The following is an 8,966-nucleotide window of genomic DNA, read 5'->3' as shown; positions in this document are numbered from 1 at the left end:
TCCAGTTCAATGTGCTTCGTGCGAGCATGATAGACTGGATTCGATGCTAGTGCACTTGCGCTCATGTTATCACACCATGTGACTAGTGTGGATGGCAGAGAGAAATTTAGCTCCTGGAGAAGAGATTGCACCCATGATATTTTTGCAGCTACTTGTGCAAGTGCTCTATATTCTGACTCGGTGCTGGAACGGGAGACAACAACTTGTTTTCTTGAAGACCATGCGACAAGTGTGTCTCCAAGATACACACAATAACCTGCTATAGAGTGTCTGTCGTCTGGGCAGCAAGCCCAATCAGCGTCTGAAAATCCAGTAAGAGCGAGATTGTCATTGTAATGAATGTGTAGTCCATGGTGGGGTGTACCTTTTATATATCTCAAAACTCTTTTTGCTGCACTCCAGTGAGTAGTAGTAGGTGCCTTGAGAAATTGGCTCAATTTATTTACAGCATAGCTAATATCAGGTCTTGTGTTCGTCAAGTATTGTAATCCTCCAATGATACTTCGATACTCTGTCGGATTAGAGAGAGGTTCACCATCTGTAAGTGAAATCATCTTTCCAACTGTCATTGGCGTCGGGACAGATTTTAATTGTAGCATCTCGGTTCTTCTGAGTAGTTCCTCTATATATTTTGATTGAGTTAGATACATCCCAGTGTCATCACGATAAACTTCAATCCCCAAGAAGTAATGCAAAGATCCCAGATCCTTGAGTGCAAAATTCTTATTCAATCTTTCTGTGTACTGTTTTAGCTTGTCTGTATTGTTTCCTGTAACAATTATATCGTCAACATATAATAACACCAGAATAACAAGATTATTGGACCTGTAAAAGAACAGGGATGAATCAGCTCTTGAATTTACGAATTTCCAGCTCAGAAGTGTGGATTTCAATCTGTCAAACCACACCCTTGGGGCTTGTCAAAGTCCATATAACGACTTAGTGAGCTTGCAAACAAAATCAGGTTTTGTTTTATCAATAAATCCCTGTGGTTGTTCCATAAACACATCCTCCACTAAATGACCATTCAAGAACGCGCTGTTTATGTCCAATTGTCTCACATTCCATCCTCGTGAGACTGCAAGAGTAAGAACGATCCGGACTGTGGCTGCTTTAATTACGGGACTGTATGTCTCTCCAAAATCAACACCCGGTCTTTGCTTAAATCCCTTCGCCACAAGACGCGCTTTGTACCGCTGAAATGACCCATCTGAATTTCTCTTCTCCTTGTATACCCATTTGTTGCCGACAATGTTCATGTTCGACATTCGTGGAACCAAGATCCATGTTTTGTTCTTCACGAGAGCATAAAATTCTTCATTCATGGCTCCATTCCAGCCAGGATGACTTAAAGCTTCAGCAATAGATTGTGGTTCTCGGCTGTTCTGTTCCCACTTAGATTGGCTTAGATAAGTCTTAGGCTTGAAGATTCCAACCTTTGACCGAGTGATCATATGATGGCCAGTACATGTTGCAACGTTATCTGTCTCTGGGAAACATGGTGATGATGATTCGGCATCATGGGACTCCTCATGTGTGTTTGATCTGTTTACCGATACACTAGGGGAAACAGCTTCATTAGTCATATCAAAGTCAACAACATTTTCAGTTGAACCATTTACCTGATCTGTGGTATGGCTAGGAGAAGGTGATGAGTCAGGTGACCCATGGTTTTCCTCTTGATGATCACTATCAATTTGAGAACCTGCTTTATCAAGAAAATGAGATAAGTCAGATGTGTGAGGATAAAATGATGCCGACCAAGATGGGACATAAAGAGAGACACACGACTCTGGTTTGTGAGTATTTAGGAACCCATTTTTGAAGGGAAAGTTGTCTTCATTAAAGACAACATTTCGTGAGATGTACAAATGTCCTGTGCTACTCAAACATTTATAGCCTTTGTGATTTTCACTGTAGCTGAGATTGACACATTTTGTGGAATGAAACTGGAACTTGTGACTTTGGTAGGGACGGAGGCATAGAAAACAAGCTGACCCAAAAATACGAAGGAATTTGTAATCTGGTGTGCGCTTGAAAATAAGTTCGAATGGTGACTTATTGTTAAGTACTGGTGTGGGTAGACGATTAATGAGGTACACGGCTGTTTGGAAAGCGTCCCACCAGTATTTTTGAGGAACACTTGACTGAGCAAGCAAGGTAAGTCCCATTTCAACGATGTGACGATGCTTGCGTTCAACTTTACCATTTTGAGCTGAAGTATGTGGGCATGAGTGCTCAAATGCTATGCCGCTTTCTAACACATCTGAAGTGAACGCTTGATACTCTCCACCCCAATCTGTGTGGAGAGTTTTAATTTTCTTCCCAAACTGATTTTCAACTAAGGCTTTAAACTGTCGAAAGGCAATAACAACTTCAGATTTGGCTCGTAATGGATAAATCCAAGTATACCTACTAAAGTCATCAACAAAGTGTATATAGAAGCGAAAGTTTGTGTTAGACATGATCGGGGCTGGTCCCCAAATATCAGAATGCACAAGATCAAGAATAGATAAAGCTCTTTTTCCATTAGTTTGAAAAGGGAGTGAATGTGATTTACCAAGCTGGCAGGCTTCACAGAAACTTGATTCATTAGAATTTGTTTTTACATTCATTTCTTTCAAGACACTATCTAAAACACGTTTGGATGTATGGCCTAACCTATGGTGCCACTTATCCTTGATTGAAATAAAATATTTAGCAACTACTGGCTGGTTTACATTGGAAAGAAAAACAAGTGGTGTGTTTGAGTAAAACTTTGGCTGTGATTTGCTGGAGAGAGTGTGTGGTGTCTCAAATTGATAGAGACCATCTTTAAGTTTCCCTTTGAGTAGAACCTGCCTTGTCACCTTGTCCTTGACATAACACAAATCAAAGAAAAATTCAACAAAAACGTCATTATCAGCTGTTAACTTTGAAATGCTAATTAAATTTTTGGTAATATTCGGAACATGTAAAAGCTCTTTCAATGAAAGTTTTGAGGCAGAAGTTGTTGAAAGAGAGCCAGTACCAACATGTTGGATTTTGAGTAAATTACCATTTCCCACCATGAGTGTTTCCTTACCATTGTATTCTTCCTTCTGCTGTATCTTATTTGCCTCAGCTGTAACGTGGCTAGTAGCTCCGCTGTCAGCATACCATGCATCGTGATCAAGAGTTTCGGGTGATGTTATTAAAGCCATTTGTGAGGTGCTTTTGTTTTGATGCGGGTTTCCTCCTGGTGAAGTCCCCATGAAAGCCTCATCATATTGATTGTAACAGTATAAGTTGTGGAATGGCCATATTTCCCACAAACTTGACAAGTGGGCTTGGAACCATTGCTACGGCCACCACTTCTTCCACGGTAGCGGCCACCTCCTCTGCTGTTGTTCAAATTTCCTCAGCCTCCGTTTGATGTATTACCAATCTGACCACGACTTCCAGTAGAATAGCTTCCCTTATTAACCAAATGAGCCGAGAGAGTACCCGATGAAGTGAGTTTGTTTCCTGACAGAGTGTTGAGTCTATCCATCTTCCCATCAACACTCAGAAGGATGTCTTGCAACTCTTGCCAAGATGTAGATGGCCGAGCCTCAATGATCAACACAACAGGCAAGTAGTTTCCAAACTAGAAAGAACATTTGAAACAAGATGAGATTCTGGATATGGTTCACCTGCAAGGGCAAGAGCATCAGCCCATTTCCGTTTCTGCCGTAACTATTCCGCCAGTGTGAGTGACCCTTTTCTAGCTGTCTGAATCTTTGTTCTGTACTCATCTATTTTGGCTCGGGAATGAGCGCCGTAGAGGGCTTCGAGAGCTTGCCAGAGTGACGCCGATGAACCGCAACCCATGACTTCAGAAGCTATCCCTTCTGTCATTGAACCGTACAGCCAGCCGAGTAACAATTGGTCATTCACAATCCATTGTTCAAAGGCCGGATTTACTTGGCCTATAGAGTCGATGATGCTGCCGTCGTCTTCGGTTGGGCGAGGAAGATACTCAGGAGGTCTGGGTATGGTGCCTTTGATGTAGCCGTCGAGTATGTGCCCGCGGACGATTGCCGAAACCATGGTTTTCCACAGTGTGAAGTTGTTCCGATCCAACTTCAGGGCAAATGGCTGGTTGAGTGTACTCCCAAAATGAGGTATGTTCACATTTGGAGCCTGAGTTTGTGAGAATGATGGCTGCCGTGGGTTGCTAGTTGCAGTAGACCCAGATGATCGATTTCCTCCTCCTTCAGTAGGTGAGTTGCTGTGGGTTTCAGCCATTGATGAAAGGTAAAAACCAAGGATGCCAAACTTGGCTCTGATACCAACTCAAGAAAAGAATGTTTTTGTACATGAATGAAAAACTCAGCTCAAATTGAGTCTGAGAAGAATGTTGTATTTATATTAACAAAATGAATACATGAGTATATTCTGGAAGGGACCATGTATGGCCCTGCCAACCATCATTTGTACGAAAAAGAGAAAAAGGACGATTACAAAGAATATTCTAACGGAATTTGTTACAACAGAATTTGTCACCCAGTGAGCTGTCCAATGAGGTGTCCTTGCTGTACGTACACTAGGGGCTGAGACTAATCACTGAGGCACCATTGTGTGTATTGATTTATCCTAATTCCTCAACAAGAGCTACAGAAGAAGAAGAAGAAGAAGAAGAAGAAGAAGAAGAAGAAGAAGAAGAAGAAGAAGAAGAAGAAGCCTTGCAGATCGTGTTAATTGGTTGAAGGTGGAAGGCATTAGATTTTGCTGCTCTTGGGAGGAGCTCTGTGTCGTTTTTTGACTCACATAAGTCAGAAACTGCAATTTCAAGATGGTCGAGAGCTAGGACAAGGGCTGCCAAGGTCATAATATTTCTATGCTAGCTAATTATGCCTTGCAATTTAAGTTACTTTTTCGACGATACTTTCTAAAGCTCAAAATTTCCATTCGGTTCTGTCAACTGTCAACCAACTGTTTCCTTGATCTTCAGAGATCACAAAAAGGAAAATTATTGTTTTGATTAGTATTATATATTGAGAACTAATTATATATATGGTGGTTGTAGGTTGGAAAAGGTTTATGCAAGTATGAGAAGGCTCAGAAATTAGCTTTACAACACTTTCTTAAAGCTGTGTGCGTATATAAGCCGACATTGGTTTTCCAATATTGTTTTATTTTATGATAAATAACGCATCAATAAATCAAATACTTTGTGTGTACAGATTGATCCACGTCATCGTTACCGACACAATCTTTATCTACACATATATTATAATGTGAATTAAAATTTTGGTTTCAATATCATATATAATTTTTTTCTTCTTCTGTTTCTTTTGTCAAAAAGTGATTAGTTTACTCGCCATGTGAAAACAAATGAAGGTTGGACGTAGGAGATGGGAAAGAAGTCACTCTTGAGAAATGTCCAAGGACTGTTCTTCATCTTCAGTGCATAAAATATCTTGGACCAGTAAGATTTCTTTTAGCTAACTATTATATACTCTTTACAATAAACGACGAACGCACCGATCTAGAATGCATGCATGTTCTCAACTTTTAGTTTTTACATTTTATTTTTCTAAAGTATTAAAAGTTTTATTAGCCCCATCAACGAATTTTCTGCTCCGTAATCAATAAATACAATCACTTAATGTATATGTGTGTGAATACTTATATACATATAATAATATCATTTTGTCACGTGATCAATATTACTTATAAATCTCGGACATAATAAATACGGGCTAGAATTGCTAGTGTCCTCACCCTGATTTTAATAGTTTAGGTAAAAATGATAATAGACAATAGAAGGATCGTGGATGTAGTTAAAATAAGTTTAATTATTTAGGTTGTAGACATAGAGACAAGCCTGCTAGGTATATAAATGGGGTGGGTCTCCTCTGCCCGCAAACATTTTGCCCCACCCCGCTTTGATTAGCTTCTTGGAGCGGGGCAGGTTTGTCCCGCCTCATTTTTGTCTCATTTAACTTTTTTTTTAGAAACATTAAATTATAATTTTAGAATTTTCCCAAAGTCTAAATATTTTTTTTTATTGTAATCTTTATATTTTACACTTCGTATCAACTACACTATCAAATATTATATTTTGTTTTTTATTTTAAAATTTACAAAATAAATACAAGAATAAGGATGAATTATATAAAACATATTTTTCAATATTTATAATTCATTTTAGTCTATATAGAATTAATGATATTTTAAACCACATATAAAATGTCAATTTTACGTAAGTAGCATGGGAGAATTGAGTTAGAGTATAGAAAAAAAAATCAAGGCGGGACGACCCTGCCCCGCTCTAAATTCCATCCCATTTTTACTGAGGCAAAGATACTCCATCGGGTTGGGGCTCACCCCGCCCCATATTTTGCCAGGCCTAAAGCCTGTTATGAAGTGATTGTGGAAAGTGGGAAGCTTCTCTACATGCAAAATAGATGCCACGTGGAGACTCTTGAGGGCTCCAAGTGGATCTTTGTGTTGAGCACATCAAGAAAATTGTACGTGGCGAAGAAGAGTAAAGGCATCTTCCAACACTCTAGCTTTCTAGTCGGTGTGCCACCATTGTTGCTGATAATGGGATTCTTGAGGTATATATATACTAGGTATAAACAAAGTGTGATCCACGTTTTGCTTAATTTTAAAATTATAAATATTGTTTATAATTTAATAAAAACTGATTCACTACTTTTAAAAAATATATATATATATATAAAATAGAATGAAAAATAATACTATAGTATATATAAATGTTTATATCAATAATCTCTACATATATGACATCTAAACACAATATTGATATAGATATATATTTACATAACTATATGACATATATATAAAATACAATAATATTTAAAAAGAAATTAATAATAGAAATAAAATAAGAATAGAAAAAGTCATAGTATAAACTGTAGTATACATGCATCAACTATTTTTAGTTTCTAATGTATCTCATAATGTCCTTTGGTGAATTCAATAAAGAAAAAAAGCTTCAATCACTTTATAATTTGTGTGATAAAAAACAAACTATCTCACAAATTTATAAGATAAAAAAATGTTATGTATGTCTTTATTTTTTTTAAATAGATATGATTAATTATTTAAATTATCATAAAATATCTTATTTTAATTATTTTTTTTGTTTATGTTTGTTCTAGTTTTTGAATTTGGCACTGCCAACAAAAGATTATATATTATATATTTAATATAATATTAAGTTTAAGTTTAATTAAATTTTATTTAAGTTATAAAATATATGGTTTTGTTATTTTTAAATAATTATCATTGTAAAATATTTCAAAAATATCTTATTTTAATTTTTGAATAAATAGCATTTTTGTCCCCCGAACTATAACCATTGTATGATTGTGCCCCCTGAATGATTTGCGATGTTAAAAATTCCCCCCAAACTATGCACGTTACTAAAATATGAGACTTTTGTTAGATTTCGTCCTATGTGGCTAACAGATTGATGTTGTGCATATTGTCTGTTGATGTGGCAATGTCATGTGTAGAATAATTATCAATTTTACCCCCCAAACTTTGACCACTACCAAATTATACCAATTTTATAACAAATATATGTATATTTTTTCGTAAAAATAATAATTAAATCATTAATAAATAAAAATTTTTAATTATCAACAAATAACTCTTTTTTACTTTTTCTTTTACAATATTAATTAAAACTATTTTAGGATGAACATTTAAAATAAATACTAAAAAAAACTTGTAATTAAAGAGGTGAACGAAAGACTTAAATAATTACATAAAAATTTCAATTTAAAAGGGGGACAAAGAGTGTTACACCCAGATTTCGAGCCTTGAGAGTTGTGATCTCGAAAGCTGGATTCGTCAGGTGTGAACTCGCAATATCTAAAATACATGTTCGCAACCTAGGCGCCGAATCTTCATAGTTGGTGGCAACCTCGAAGATAGGTAACCTCGAAGTCCTTATAAGCTCGAAAGACAAAACATCGGAAGGCATCCATTTTCGGGTGACCTCGGATCAAGAAGTCCGAGCTTGACATGAGTGTGAGCTCGAAATAAGGCGGCCTCGGTCGTACTTACCCTCTCCGAACTGATTTCGGGAAAACAAGACAACTTGTACTTCACTTAGAGACTTAGACGGGCATGATGATGATTGTTGATCTCGAACGACTTAATAGGTCACTTGAAGAGGCACAGTCCATGCATTCAAGAGATATTATTGTTATAACTTCCCTACAATAAAGGGATATTTATTAATCAGTTACACGCCCCCTGGTCTTCAGGGGACGTTTCCTTGTATATAGGAGTTACAGGCTTTAAAGCCATTAAATTTATTGATATATAGGACAACTTCCCAAAAACGTGTGGGATAGTATTATGAGACTTCCTCTATAAATAGAGAAGCCATGTACCTTTGTAAGGGACCGAAATTTTGTGATCTTGAGAGAAACTCTGGAGAATTCATCCCTGAAGGATTTCCAAAAATTTCCTAAGTTCTAATAACAAAGACTCGTGGACTAGGCAGAGTTAACTGCTAAACCACGTAAAAAACTCTCCTTGTTTTATTGTGTTTTTCTGGTCATAATTCTTTACTGTTTACGTGCTCTACATTTTAAGTTGACGAAAAATGGCGTCAACAGTTTGGTGCTTTCATTGAGAGCCTTAAGCAGTGCGATCCCTGAACAGTTATGGCCGCAAATGATCAAAACATTCCTGAAGAAAACTATCCAAGACGCCCTGGGAAGCAGCCAATGGTAAACCTAGATACTGAAGAGAGAAGCGAGTCCTCTGATTCTCGGGGACCTCCAGCACCTCCAGCCCCAAGGGATGAGGATATGTACTACAATCCTGAATGGTGTGTCCCCATTGTGGAACTTGAAAACCGACAGCTGAAAAAACAATTGGTTGATCCCAATAAGCGGAATGAGGAGTTGGCTAGGTTAGCCGCAGAGGCTCAGGCGGCTCAGCCCCCACCTCCACGTGAGAACCAAGCCCTTCCT

At 37.4% G+C, this 8,966-nt stretch overlaps 1 pseudogene; it reads left to right on the top strand.

The window, feature by feature from the left end:
• The first annotated feature begins 4,410 nt into the window (after nucleotides 1–4,410).
• The window catches only part of LOC133794991 (IQ domain-containing protein IQM4-like), a 35,813-nt pseudogene continuing 31,257 nt past the window's right edge, over nucleotides 4,411–8,966 (top strand).

This window comes from Humulus lupulus, chromosome 8, assembly GCF_963169125.1.
Source record: "Humulus lupulus chromosome 8, drHumLupu1.1, whole genome shotgun sequence".
Taxonomy (NCBI): Eukaryota; Viridiplantae; Streptophyta; class Magnoliopsida; order Rosales; family Cannabaceae; genus Humulus; species Humulus lupulus.
This window is presented reverse-complemented; position numbering and strand designations above follow the sequence as displayed.